The 556-nt window shown below is 30.9% G+C and overlaps 1 protein-coding gene across 1 annotated transcript in view; it reads left to right on the forward strand.

The window, feature by feature from the left end:
• LOC107618270 overlaps positions 1-556 on the forward strand; it is a 22,701-nt gene that overhangs the window by 15,600 nt on the left and 6,545 nt on the right. The gene's annotated exons all lie outside the window — the stretch shown is intronic.

Genomic DNA, 556 nt, shown 5'->3' on the forward strand with positions numbered 1-556 from the left:
AAAATATATTTTTTGAATTTTTTATTTATTTTCTTAAAAAATATAAAATAAACAAAAACATTGAGGTTAGGCTAGGGTTTTCAGTTTTTGTCCAAAGAGTTCCAACAACGGCTACTACAGAAACAGGTCCAACTGTGAATCTAACTTTGGGCCCAGGTCCAATATATTTTACCTAATGCAATTACGGTTATTGTAAACATTTTTATTAGCGATAAATCCAATTAGAAGTAGTCCTTACAGTAGAAGATCTCTTTTCTAATATGGACCCCATTCTTCAGTAATTGTCTGCTGTGAAGTTACTCTATTACCCAATGTTGAACAGGGAAAACTCATAGTTAGTTTGGTCCAAATATTTTCAAAGAATTAGAGTCTGTACCCAACTACAATCAAACATAAATTTGAATCAAATCTGAAACCTATGCTATAATCAAACAGGCTCATAACGATAATCAAATTCCAAAATTCCTAACTCATATATGAAATCGAGAATTTGAGAGAAAAAAAGCAGCAAAATTAAGCAAGAAGAAGGAGAAGAAATTCACCAAAAAGCAAAAGT

Source organism: Arachis ipaensis, chromosome B09, assembly GCF_000816755.2.
Source record: "Arachis ipaensis cultivar K30076 chromosome B09, Araip1.1, whole genome shotgun sequence".
In the NCBI taxonomy this organism is placed as follows: domain Eukaryota; kingdom Viridiplantae; phylum Streptophyta; class Magnoliopsida; order Fabales; family Fabaceae; genus Arachis; species Arachis ipaensis.